At 37.6% G+C, this 13,218-nt stretch overlaps 1 protein-coding gene across 4 annotated transcripts in view; it reads right to left on the bottom strand.

The window, feature by feature from the left end:
* Positions 1–13,218, bottom strand: part of PTPN4 (protein tyrosine phosphatase non-receptor type 4) — a 111,105-nt gene that overhangs the window by 69,982 nt on the left and 27,905 nt on the right. Inside the window, exon 1 of one of the 4 annotated variants that reach the window (XM_085066891.1) lies at positions 4,159–4,287. The exons of the other annotated variants lie outside the window; for them this stretch is intronic. The gene's annotated coding sequence lies outside the window, so the exon portion shown is untranslated. Of the gene's footprint in view, positions 1–4,158; positions 4,288–13,218 lie in introns of those variants that run through there. 4 annotated transcript variants of the gene reach the window in all.

The following is a 13,218-nucleotide window of genomic DNA, read 5'->3' as shown; positions in this document are numbered from 1 at the left end:
TAAATTCACAGTAGCCAATAACAAAGCAATGTCTTACAAGTTACAACACAACCTTATACCAAAATACTCAGTCCTTAACTTTCTGCTCATTGTCCACACCCTCCCTATTTTAAGGTTGTTTTGTGGGTTTGCTGGCTTTTTGTTGGGTTTTTTTGTTTGTTTTTAAAGATTCACAACGTTTTCAATTCAAAAAGCACTGTAACTGTTGGGCATCATGGCTACCAGCTTCCCAATATTAGATGCAATTAACTAACTAATTTCAGTGCAAAACAGCAAAAAAAAAAAAAAGCTTACGTGAAAAGCTTTATAGAGAAACAGAAAACAGCAAACACACAAGACTTTGATGCATTACTCTGCAAGGCCTGTGCATTCACTGTAAAATCATTAAACACGAGAATGCACAGTGGTAACAAAAACATTAGCACTGTTTCTTTCCCCCTATTTTAAAAACTACCTGAGTAGTTCAGGGTTTGTAGAACTACTGAATCTTCTGTCTATGTCAATTTGATTGGATTTACACATCTAGTTTGGGAGCACAAACAATTCGTATCCTGTCAGTAAGCAACCATGACTATCACAAGTCTACACCCTGTGCTGAGAGCCGATAAATAAAATGCAAGAACTGATTTTCACTTTTCAAATCTAAGATTCTGATGATTATCATCCAGTCGCAGTCCAGCAAAGTACTTATGTGCCCACCTGAAGCTATCAGCTCTATCCAATGATACCAGCTACTTTCTCAAGTGCCTCACAGGATCAAGGCCTGTGATTCACTTAATTACACACTCAGCAAACTATTTCTACATCCTTTGACATGGGCGTAAGCAAACAGAAAGTTTCATAACTTAACTAGAGAATATATTGAGACATAAAATTAAAATACCTTAAGAGTAGTAAAAGAACACAGGTATTCTCAAAACCAAATATAAAATGATTGATTTTCCTTATCTTGCACAAGATTATGAAGCCTTCAATCACATCTACATATCAGCTTCACATTTGAGGAGGGGGAAGGGAGTGTATAATGATTTTTAAAAAACGAGAATTTAGCAGAGGACAGCAAACATCCCAGCAGAGAACAGAGAGCTTGCATGGATCATAGTGCTCCAACATACATAAATGAAGAGAGAGGGGTAAGAAATGAAAGATCAATCCCTTGTAAATAGTTGGTAACTTAGATACATAGGCTCTCATGGGAAAGTGAAAGACCAAGATCCAAGCTGGGACTCTGTGGTTTAACCATCTTTCCACTGCCTGCAGACAACCTCCTAAGCAACTGCCCTAAAAATCCGTGATGTATTTTGCTTTTCTAAATAACATCTTTAGCTCTTTAAGCAGGACCACACACCTCAGACATAAAAAAATCTTCTCAATGATAATCCATCCTCGCAAAATGTTTCAGTTTTGACCTACCCAGCATTTTCAGATGAACGCGTACTTGCTTGCTTACCAGACAGCTTTATTATTTTGGCTATTCAGTCACTCTGGCTTCAGAACTGCAATGTTGTATTCATTTAGAACTACAGCAAGTTTATTTTTCTTTTGCTAAACCAACATGATAAACTGAATGATACAGACACCAGATAAAGCCAGCAGCTGCTAAATTTACGATTATGTCTTAATGACAAATTTATGAAAAATTGTGTCACAAACATTAAAACTCTCAAGTAAAGCCTAAAAACAAAGTCCATCTCACAACTCCTCATGGAAAGGCTGCTTCTCCTACACCTTCTACAGATCTCAAAAATAAAAAGCAGGAGAAAACCTTAAACAGAGAAGAGGAATTGAACATCCATAGCAGTGATCCAAGCCAACTACATAACATTTCACAAACAGTGTTTTGCCACACAGACACACTTGAAAAGCCAAGCTCCTTACTAGTCATAATGGCATAAAGGTTGGCATTATCAGTGCAGCTACAAAACTGGTAACTACAGCCAAGATTTTAGGATGGTATTTGCTCCTGAGCTGAAACTAAGGTTTCAGAAAAGCACACAATTTGATTAAAACCAATTTTTCCATACCACAGAAACAACACTTTGACAGGCATATTTTACAAGGACTTGAAAAAGTAACAAATCAGCTAAGAAAGATCAAGTGTAAGCTCCATAATGCTTCTCCACAAATACCAACACTGGTGCCCAAAGGACTGTTCAGCTTTCAAATAAGTACTGCAGTCCTCACAAAACTATTTGGTAGGGAGCTGGGGGGCGTCTCAACAATACAGAGTTTTGCAGCAAAGGGGAAAAAAAAAGCTTGTTACAAGCTAGAAACCATGTTTTAAGAGAAGAAAAAGCCAAGTCTCACCTCTTCTTCTTTTCTTTCCTCTATTTTTGTCTTATTTGCTGGCCAAGACAAGAGAAGCAATACTTTTTCTTTCCTCAATACTGCCTTAAACAAGACAGAAAACTTCTGGGTTTCAGACACAGCAACAAATCCATCAGAGTGAGCAAAGAGAAAATCACCCCTCAGTGATCCTCAAAATCCTTTAACACCATGCAACCATTAACTCTGTCCCTTCAACAGACCCAATCTGCAGATCTATCATGGTTCTTGCTGTAACACAGATCATCTTTGCTCCAGCCAAACAAAAAACATTGCATAGTCACAGACAATGACTGGATCTTTCTCAATGTATATAAATGAAATTATCAAATTCTAGAAAGAAGGCACTGTATTATGAGTTTGCTATGGAAACAGGAGCAGCTATATTGGGCCAGAAAAAAAGTAGATGTAGCTCGCAGACTGGAAGGGCAATGCCTTTTCCCCTCCCTTTAAGGAAGAAAGAAACAAATAGGACACACACACTGGCTGTTCACAGTCTGGAGTTTAGCATCCTCCTGGTGCGAAGCTCATATTCCCACCATGCTGGACATCAGTCATTCATGATGACTGATGACATTCAGTCATTCATGAAAGTTTTCTCCATGGATTTAGGAAACCATCAATTTCCATAACCACTTCAACTTATGCAATGAAACATTATATTCCATGTCCCACTTAAAATACACAGTAGTCTGAACCACCATCTCATAGCAGACAAGTTTCTTGCATGGAAACTAAGAGGTTTTTGCAGCTACAGAACACAGTTTTACAAGTATAAGGACTGAAATTCTGAAACGCATCTACAAAATGGAAATACAACAGCCATGAAATAGAGAGGAAGATGACAAAAGACAGTCTTCTGCAAACCACATTCAAAGTGACTCTTTCCCTATATGTCAGCAAAGAAACCATGGAAGTATGTAGGGAATATGTTAAAATGCCTTCACCATCACATGCACTTTCAAAAACACTCCTCCTCCTAAGATCTTCCAGGGTTATTACATGGAACTGCTTTGTGGCCAATCATGTGCACTCAACCCATATTTAAACCTCTATCAGCACACGCACGCTTAACAAAAAGGACACAGTTGTTAAGCACAGATAGACCCTGAAATTACTGGTTTTACTGACACACTTGTTTTACAACATAATTGGCCCCAAACTGTATCCGTATCATCTTTATATCTTCTTTCTTTCAGAAATACATTTACCAAGAACACAGACAGTATTATGTCTCCCAACCACATATTGCCATTCTTGCTATGTATTTTGAAAACTTACTAGTAGTGAGATGGCTAGCTATTGCTCATGAGGTTATAAATTATAGCTGATTTCCTAACAAATATTGATATATAAAATGAGAAAATCTGTCAGAAATTCAGCTACACTCATTGCATACTTCTGCAATAAAAATATTATAGCTAAAGTTAGTATGTAAAGTATGTAACAGAAGACTGACTTTAAGCTCCAAAGTAAAATCTGCATCCCCAAAAGAAATAGGAATAAAAACAAAAGCTGAGACTCAACCAAAAGAACAGTTTGAGAACAACTGGCTTAAACAGAAGGTTAACTTAACCAAGGTACTACTGTGTGTGCATATCCATGCCATGGGCAGTGCCATGGTCACTTACACTAAAATATTTTTATACATGAAGTGGATTATTTAAATTGAACTTAGATTAATCTTTGCATATGATGATGGTTTTCTGCTTACAACTTTTCAGTGTCTTCTGTTAAGCATGTAGTATTTAGATATGTGAATTAACAATCTAAAGAACATGCTGCTACAGCAACTGGAGAAGGACAGAACTTGTGCAATGTAACTCCACTTACCTCTCAGGTCTGTGGAGGGAGTAAGTTGTACATTTCCTGCCTGAGCTCAGGTTTCAAGTGATGAAGCAATTCCAGGGAGTGTTCCCTATCAAAGGGCAGAACATTCCTGCAATACTGGCTTGGTTAGGACACTAAAGAGCATACAGAAGGTTCACAAGTGAATTTTCGGCATCCTTTATTCTTTTATGTAAATTTATACAGTATAATGACAATTTGCTTGGGCTTACAATGAACTAACTGATTTTAAGCAGGTTAATAAATAAGCAGTTGGCTAAGCAGGTAATTAACTGAAATTTTATTTATCCAAGAGTGCAGCCAATTTGCTGACGTGATGCGAACTTTCTTTAGAAAAACTTTTGATGTAATGTACAAAAAGCCAACCACCTTAACACATTACTGTATGTACATGTGCACGCAAGGACATGAGAAATTTCGTTTTTCATGGCTCATCTAAAGCAGCTAAGAAGCTCATGCATTGCCAGATTTCCATTTCTTTAGGAGCTTGTATTTTATCAACCCAGAAGGCACGGATTTGCACTGTGGCCCACCCGCTCATTTGGGCCCAACACAGTACATGAACTTCCTACAAGAAGTGGAAAAGTAGGTCAGACTCATAGAAGACCCATGTCCTCATAACATGATACAGCTTGAATATATTAAGTAAAATGCAGGCCCCACTGTTACTAAAATTATCCAGACAATCTAATTATTTTTATGTATTTTGAAGACAATTTTGAAGGTTTAAACAGAGTAATACAACATACTGCAATTCATACAAACACGGTTATGTAGAGCCCATCTTCATGTATGTTTATTGAAAACATGTTAGTGACACTACATTAAATGTTTTAATCCAAACTAGTTTGAAAATGCTAAACATTAGCTGGTTATGCACTTTTCTGAGGGAATTCCACATTAAGTCCAAAAAAAAGGTTCAAATTTTTTATCTTTCAAAAATTTGTTTTTGCTGAAAGCTTTCAGTAATTCTACACAGCTTCAGGACATTCCTTATAAATAAAAGCAGAGTAGAAATGCATTTTCTTTTAAGTGAATTGACCCATGCAATACAGTCCTGAACTTGTTCCAGAGAAAGTTGGACTCAATGATCCTTGTGGGTCCATCCCAACTCAGGATATTCTATGATTCCTTCCTGCTTTCTGCTGACCAAATAATGGAAAGTAGCCATCATTAATTAAAGTTGATATGTAAACATTGGCTTATTTCACGTGGCAGTCACCAGGTGCAAGGTTTCCAGCAAGACTTCTAGCCAGGCAACAGCATCATTAATGATTCCAGCCTCTATCAAACCATTCTCTTTATTTCTAAGTTTATTTAATATCAGTTATATATAAACTGATCACATTCATTCTACTTAAGGAAGATAATATACTCCTGAGAAGTTATTGTATGGCCACTTACTACACTTTTCCTAAAACTTCACTGAAAAAGAGGGCTCTCACATTTTTACTGCTGTTGAACTGGGACAGTTACTGTGACAGTGCAATATAACTACAGCCACTGGTTCTCATGCTACAACGTTCCCAGACTGCTGTGGAAAGAGAGCACTGGTATCAAGGAGGTCCTGGCTTTAGAAGTTAGGAAGCTGAAGTTTACAAAACCTCAAGCATTTCTCTCCACTGGTGGGTAACCAGACTGTGCTCTCTTTAGCCTGGTACCTGCATGGGGCTGGCAGCTCCAAGATTCCAAACTCTCCTGCTCCTGGATCAGGGATTCATGTATCCTTCCTTACAGCCTGGCCCTGAGCTGTCTCCACACTTGCTGTGCAAAAACAGTACACAAGCTTAGCTGATCTGTATATGCTTCTATACATTCCTCCTCTATACATTTCAACTATCTGCAGACACTCTGAGCTGCTTGATCAAATCCCTCATAGATGCCAAAAGTATAGAACAGCAAAAGAAAATCCTACTTCACTTGTGAAAGCCATAAAGAGCAACATACTCATGTGCCCCTCAAAATACCCACAATCTTACCTGCATTTCAACGAATAAGCTACTCTTACATCCTCCTTTTCCACATCCTCAATCCTCAACCATAGGAGAAGCCAAATCTAGCAACAAACCATTAGTTCTTAAAGTATTTATGACAGTTTCTGAAAATTTTGGGCCCAAAGTTCAACAGCTGAGAGAAAAGAAGTTGAATTTAGCCCCTCTCCTCCACTATCAGCTTCTCCTATATGTGAACCAGTTTCAGAGAACTAATTCTAGTCATTCAGATAAATTTCTAAGATTGTTAATTCATCTCATTTTATGAACATGAGGATTTCTCGCAGTTGGCTGTGGATTTCAGTGCAGTCTTGATACTTAAATTAATAAACACTCTCAGTTAAAAAAATTACTCAAGGACTTCTTTTTAAATTAAGATCTCCTTGAAGAATACTTTTTTCCTATTTCTCTAGAAAGGAGTTTCAAATTTGAACAATTGCTATGTGATATCAAGCAAGATTTTCACTGTTATAATCAGATAATTACTAATGGAGACGAAGGTTAAAGATGAAACACCTTGGTCTGTCACTCCCAGATTTTCATACTTTCTAACATAAAAATAATAATTTATGAGTGTTCAGTCACTCTACACAGGATAGTCACAAATCTGTTAGAGACAGAACACATCAAATTAGTGAGACAGAACTGTGGCAAGCTACTATTTCCTCTGAAAAATAAACTATTTGGACGATTTGATGATTCTCTCCCTTGCTCCTCCCTGCCCCCAAGGAGAAGGGCACAGCTAACAGGGAAGCCTATTATAAATGACACTACTATCTAATTAAATGTCAATACTCATTATGCTTGAACTGCATGCACCACGCTCACAAAAAAGCCTCTCAAATTCAGCTGATCCCTTTCTCTGCTTTGAGTCTGAAGTAGGACAGTACAGGAAGACTGGTATCTGCTTTGCTTCACTCCTGTACATAACATTTCAGGAAACACAGAACAGCAAGATAAAACTCATTAGTTTGAGATTACAACACCTACTGGCAATTTAGGAATGGTACTAATAAAAAAAAGAATTCTTAGAAAACATGCTATCAACACTGACAATTATTCTGAATCTAAAACCCTTATGTCCTCCCTTCCTATGCTCAGTCATGTTTCCCATGTAGACAGTAACCTTTCCATTTTCACAATCCAGGACTCTAGATGAGATAACAGCCTGAGAAGATACTAAAATTTCTTTGGCAAGGAAAAAAGGCAAATAGACTTATAAATTCCAAACAGCTCAATATGGTTCATTTTAAACTCATTTTAAAGCTTCAAATTAACTCTTATTGAATGCCTGTAAAAACCACATTAGTTTCAGAGTGTCAGGCTGAAAAAACTCAACCATTACTTTAAAAGTCTGCAGCCAAGAAACAGCTAGAATTAAAACAGTCAGACCCTTTTTTCCCGCCCATCCTACTTCATCAGGGTCCCCATTTCCCTTTTCCCTGAAACAGTCTTAAAGGGCAGAGTGTGAACAAATGCAAGACAACAGAAAGCCTTCTTCCAGTTACTTCCTGCCAGCTCATGGCTCAGTACTCCATGACTTGATAACAATACTGCAGAAGAGACAGGACCTTTCCATCACTTTCAAGTGATGCAAGAAAAATGTCCAGAGTGCACAGGCCTTTAGGCAAAGCTTCAGAGCGAGCACCTATCGTTATTCATATCCAACACAAACCCATCTGCAGGTGACACACTGAAGCCACAATCAAGACTGGAAACATCATACGAATTTGTGCAGCTGTTTTGTTTCTGACCTGGAGACTTTTCATTTATAGATCTACTCAGGGGTTAGGGAAGTTTTATGAAACAAGTCACACATACATTTGAACAAGATGTGTGAAGAATCTCAAATGATGTTTCAAAGATTACTTTGAGCAAAAGTGTAGAAAATTTCTCTAAAACATGCAATATACCCATACAGACTTTAAGGAACCAGAAAAAAAAGCACACCTATCCCTCTATTAAGCAGTGGACTATAATTGTTCTTCAGGAATCACCTGATCACAGTGTGACTGCTTTACAGAATGGTTTAGGAAAACTATACCATGGTGTGAAGAAACAGAAGGCAGCTGAGGCTAGAAATGCCTATAAAATAATGGTGTTTGTTTCATTTATAGCCTGTTATATGAAAACTCAAGTTGATGGTAAGCACCAGTTCCAGCAGTGCTAGCTTGTGAGGCAGCAAACACACACAGGCACTGTGGCAGCAGCAGCCCCACACTCCTGCAGCAAGCCACTGAGGATGGAAACGGCAAAGCTACCAGGCAAAAAAATTAAATCTAACTTTGTTTTAAAAAAGGCCAATCAAACCCTGTGGAAGCGCAGATAGCTAAAGCAGTCAGTAAACGATATGTCTGCAAGGAAAAAAAAAGCAGGAAGAGCAGCACTGTTTAAATATCACTAAATGGTGACTTCAACTATCCTTCTATATTTAAAAAATATTAAAAATTAAACAAATATGCATTTATAATACATAAAACCTCCTTATTTCCTAGTATGTAGCTGTCAGCTCATGGTATTTGGAGGTGTTTATCATGTGTAAAGATTACTAGGAATAAATAGAAGTTTTCCACCTCCATTATTTTAAACTTGATTCTATCCATAAACTGCCCTTGTTTGAAAATAGCATTAAAAATGGTAATCCATGACCCTCAGAGAGATGATTACTACATCAAACTCTTCCCATTCCTGGAGCTGGATCTCTTATTCTTACTTTTATGACTCAATGCTATAATAAGATGCAATAAATGGAGTCCATAACGAAACATTACTAAAATATCTTCATAGAGACTTCTCAAAATAAATCTAGAGTACTTTTTAAAATGTATTCTTAAACTAGGTTAAATAGATTTAAATAGATCTTTCATTAAAGGGAAATCTGGCTCTGATACAGCTCTAAGATCATGAAGCCTAAATATTTACCTATCAAAAGAGAAAAAGGGTCTAAAATCAGTGCAAGTTCAGACAAAGCACAGTCAGAAGTACCAGGTGAGCTATAAACTATAAACTTAGTATTTCCTATCTGGGGGGGGGCAGCAGGGGGAGAACATACCCCCCCGACCTCAAACGCCCCGAAATCCAAATTTCTTCCTACAGTTTTCCTCAAAGGTATCAAGGTTTAACTAAATTTGATTCCCCTTTGCAATATGAGTTAAAAAAAAGATTTCTTTACCTAGTAAAAAAGAACGTTACAGTTCTCTACAGACCCAGCAGAAAACAAAAACTACTCAGTATATAAAAGGAGTCTTTAAAATTGTTGAGCTTTTAATGACAATGCACAATTGCATGTAGCAAGAATAACCAAATACAGTCCTTTCATGACACTAATTATTAACAGCTCCAAACTTGAGCAACAAGCAATAGCTCGACAACACATGCTGAATCGAGGAAATGTAGCAAGTGAAAATTAGGTTTTGATTTCAGCTTTTCCATCTACAAACAAGGTTTTTTAAACACAATTTAAGAAATCAAAAAGAGAAAAGTTACATACAAATAACAACTGTTGGTCTTCAACAGTTGCACACAATTAAGCAGATAAAACAGGTAAAACACCAAATGATGCAAAGTTACACATTCTAATTTGGTGTGACTCTAGACGAACACAAGTCCCATATCCTGTATGTTGTACAAGCCTCAACCACAACTATATGAAAACAACGTTCACAGAAAACATATGATAGAGAAAATCTGTAGGCTTGCTATTAGCCACTTCAGCACCCACAGATCAATACTACTGCACACTGAAGGACCCTCAAATCCAGAGCAGCCAGCAGAATTGGCAGCTATACTTCCAGCCATGGCATCTCTGTTGTGAAGCCTTTGAAGTTAAAGGCAGTCTAAACTGAAAACAAAGTGGCAAAATTCAGAAAAAGCTTTTATTCTACTCATAGCCAACTTCTAGCTGAATTTTGGCTAGCACTAAACCTGAGGTATTAGACAGGGGGAGGAAAAGTTGTCTGTATATTTTGTTCAGAGTTGCTAAACCTAAGCCAAACTATCTTCAATAGATTTAAACACAGCAGATGCTAATTCTAAGGCTCAGTGTAACCAATTGGATACTTTCCATCAAAATTAGTTTTTATCAGAAATGCAATTTCCGTAAAACAGAAATTTTCACGTGGAAAATTTCAGTTTTGCCAAAACCCACCAATTTTCCGCTGGAAACATTAAAATAATGCCTGTCTGGCTACCTGCCTGGAAAACGCTTGTCAACTCCGCTTCTTCCTCCAGCAGAAATCAAACCAAGGGATGTCTTCTGGCAGTGCTGCCCAGAGAAGTGACCTCACTCCATCCGTGCCCCTGGCGTTCAGCCACTGTGCCTTGCTCTCTGGGCACTCAGCCTCTCCACAGTGCTTGGGCTGCGGGCTGTGAAAGGGAGCAGGTTGTGTTTCGGTTGCTCATGGGCTGTGCACTCAAGAGACCCCAAAGAACACCAGGGAACTGCAACAAGGAACTCCCCGCATAGGGCAAGATCAGTTTTGCTGGTGCACCTGCCCAGTTGCAAAAGAACCATTGTATTTTATATCATCCCAAATTTTAAGGCCTCCTTATTTATTTCTTTATTTGCTGTATTTTACAACTTCCCCTCAGGTTAAGTAAGTCTTTTTCTGACTCACCTCTGTCTCCTCTCCAAGATTTTCTATATAGGAAACAATTTCCATTTTCAAGCCAGTTCCAGACTAGAAATTCAAAATTATTTGACTGAATCTGACAATGAAAATATCGCTCATGTTCAAACAATCAAATCTCATAATCATTCACATGCAATGGAATTTTAAAAAGAAAAAAAAAAAAAAGAACGAACCACGGTTTTCAGAGTTTAGTTTCTTTAGCAAAGTATCTTAAAGATGTCTATGTTCCCCAGATTTGTATATTGTACAAACCCACTTTGTAACAACTGTATCTGTACTTCTCAGAAGGTGAAACTCCGAGCCAAACCAAAAGTTTTCTAAAATTGTGGCACACTGACCTCAATAGTCACACCCTGGCAGGGGTTATGACATGCTTAAATGTTAAGGGCAGACTGCAAGCCCCCTGCACTCATCTTCAGGCATTCAGAGTTTTATGAATTGTTACACTACACTCAAGTTTGGAGACAAACGAGCAAGAAGGTAAGTTATCTTCCTGTAAGAGTATCTAAAAATGCCATTGCTTTTGGGATGTATTTCCTTTTTTTTGAAAATAAACTGACAAACCTGCAGAAGCATCTGTAAAAAAAAAAAAAAAACCCACAAAAAACTGGACAAAAACATAATGCAAGCGGAAAGACAAAATGACATAAAAGTTTATCATTCTTACCAGGTTTCATCAGAGTTAAAAAAACCCTAAAGTTTTATTTTTTCGTTTCTGACCATGACTGTTTTATTCCTTTTAGCTTTTCTTCTTTATAGAATTACACAGCAATACTTGAAAGTTTCTACAAAATTAACTTAACAAAAATAGGAGGCACTAATAATGGTGTGAAAAGCAACTTAACACTGTCAAGGCTAACTATGAATATATAGTGGAGGGGCGGTGGGGAGCAGAAACCCCTACATTCCTACATACAAAAAGTAAAGGCACAATGTTGCAGGTATACAACTGGAAAGGGCAGAAAAGCGAAAAAGGCAGCATTTTAAATGCACTACAGCTCCAGAATAAAGACATCATGTCACCCAAATGAAACTAAAATTCACTGACAAACTCTGCATTTCTATATTATACATTTCATCTATTCAATCTCAGACCTTCAATTAGAAGTTATAGTTCTTTTCCTAACATATTAGCAAATCACTTTCCAGGTATAGGGTATATATTTTCTATTTTAAAAAAAAGCCATCTACTGTACTTGCATTTAATAAAATATCAACTGAGAAAAATTATCTGACCATTTTGTTTGGAGCTGGAAACTTCCACAATCAGCTGCCATTCAGAAGCAGAAAGAAACTTTCAATTTGGTTGGTCTGAGATTAATTAATTGAATTATTCTATTATTTACTGAGTTTATTTTTAGAAGGAAAACAACTTCTACCATCTCCTCTAATGCATTCACGTTCAGGAAGACACAGAGGCTTTAATGCTTGTTTATCATACTGGCTCAGTTCAGTATCAAGTTTCACATCCGCTGAAAAAACAGGCACACAACCATGGTTAAAACCAGTTATTCAACTAAAGACAAAGCAATAAAAGAAACATCACAACTCCAGTGGAATAAAACATTGCCAAGAAGGGCAAATGAACCCACACATGCAGAGTTTGTGGGTGCTAAAGCGCAAAAGGCTATTAAAAGGAGAAAGTCCTACAAAATTATGAAAGGTTATTTATAGGCTTCATGTCATGCTACTATTTAATCACATTGCTATTTATGCTTTCTCTCATGTATTTACCACTTCTAAGCAAGAACAAAACCTTGAATGCAGTTTAATCACCTGCATATCACAGGGCCTTCAATTGCATTTACTTACTTCTCTGAGGCTCCCAAGAGCTTTCATCTGGCCAAATCGATTCCCTGCCAGGTCAAAAGCACATACCTCCTGCCACAAGCCAGTGTGGGAAAAGCCCATCAGCCCTGATGATGCCTTGACAATAATCAGATTACCTCTTATTCTTTGTAAAACAACCAGAGGTCTGGAAGCACCCTATAAAAATATGTTCTCTGTCACTAAAACTGCAGTATGGTTCAAATCCCCACCCTGAGCCTCTTCACTGTGCTGCAGCTGAGAGCACACAGTTATGTCTCAGCTGAGAGGCTGTGGGCAAGTTCACGTTTTGATTTTTTCCCCTATTACAAATGACAACTTGATTGTAACCACAGCCCAACACAGAAGTCCACATGTCATCACTGCAAATCTTCTCCACCTTGTGGTATGAAAGATCAGTTCTTAACAAAGCCAAATCCTAACAAAACCATGCTGTCTGAGATGATTACATATCAAGTCACTAAACTGAGTAAGTGCAACACAAATGAACTTTTCTACTGACATCTACTTCTTCATAATAAAATAATCCAACCACAATAGGTGCTCTCAGAAGAAGTCTTAATCCAGTGATTAATTTAGCTTTCTATGCTAGAGAA

This window comes from Lichenostomus cassidix, chromosome 7 (assembly GCF_008360975.1).
Source record: "Lichenostomus cassidix isolate B80296 chromosome 7, HeHo_3.0, whole genome shotgun sequence".
Taxonomy (NCBI): Eukaryota; Metazoa; Chordata; class Aves; order Passeriformes; family Meliphagidae; genus Lichenostomus; species Lichenostomus cassidix.
Note: the sequence above shows the minus strand (reverse complement) of the source record. Positions and strands in the feature narration are given on the sequence as shown.